The following is a 764-nucleotide window of genomic DNA, read 5'->3' on the forward strand; positions in this document are numbered from 1 at the left end:
CTCCTCAGCCCGGGCAGCGGGGCTCTGGCAGAGGGCACAGCCCGGGCAGAGGGGCTCTGGCAGAGGGCACAGCCCGGGCAGAGGGGCTCTGGCAGAGGGCACAGCCCGGGCAGAGGCCTGGGGCCAAGGGGGCGGCCATGGCTGGGTCCAAGGACTGCCAGGTGCTGGGCTGGAGTGGCCTGGGAGTCGCCAGGGCCCGTCACACAGGGCTGGCCGTCAACGCGGGAAGGCTGGCCCTGACCTCAAGGGCAACCGAGGGGCGTCTGAGCAGGAGAGGGCCAGGGCCTGGTGGGGGAGTACGGAGAGAGGATGAGACACAAGAGCAAGTGTAAGCCCTCGTGTGTGTGGTGTGCGCACACACACACCATACACACAACACACACACATTCATACTGCCCTCAGGAATGCTCCCAGAGAAAATGTCTCCACCACCCAGGTTTTCCCTTTCAAAGCTCCAGGAGCCCAGCCCCACCGGCCTCAGTCCTGGGAGGGAAACCACAGATTTTCACCTTTTCCACGTGGTGAGAGGGAACAGGACTTCTGAGAGAGACACCGAGAGGCCCTGACCAGCCTCCCGAAGCTCCTCCTAAGTCTCTGGATCGCCCAGGACAGGGATTCTCCCAAGGAGAGAATGGAAGCAGGGATGGGGCGGAGGGCTGAGAGACGCCTGTCTAGTCCCCACTTAACCCCTCATTTACACAGTGCAAGTGTGCAATAAGTCTTCAATGAACGTTCTATCAATGGATGGGTGGATGGATGGGACG

General features: G+C 61.9%; 1 protein-coding gene across 1 annotated transcript in view; it reads right to left on the reverse strand.

Annotated features, from left to right (window-relative positions):
* The window catches only part of PTGIS (prostaglandin I2 (prostacyclin) synthase), a 79,812-nt gene that overhangs the window by 23,893 nt on the left and 55,155 nt on the right, over positions 1-764 (reverse strand). The gene's annotated exons all lie outside the window — the stretch shown is intronic.

The sequence above is a fragment of the Bison bison genome, unplaced genomic scaffold (assembly GCF_000754665.1).
Source record: "Bison bison bison isolate TAMUID 2011002044 unplaced genomic scaffold, Bison_UMD1.0 scf7180017864038, whole genome shotgun sequence".
Classification (NCBI taxonomy): Eukaryota; Metazoa; Chordata; class Mammalia; order Artiodactyla; family Bovidae; genus Bison; species Bison bison.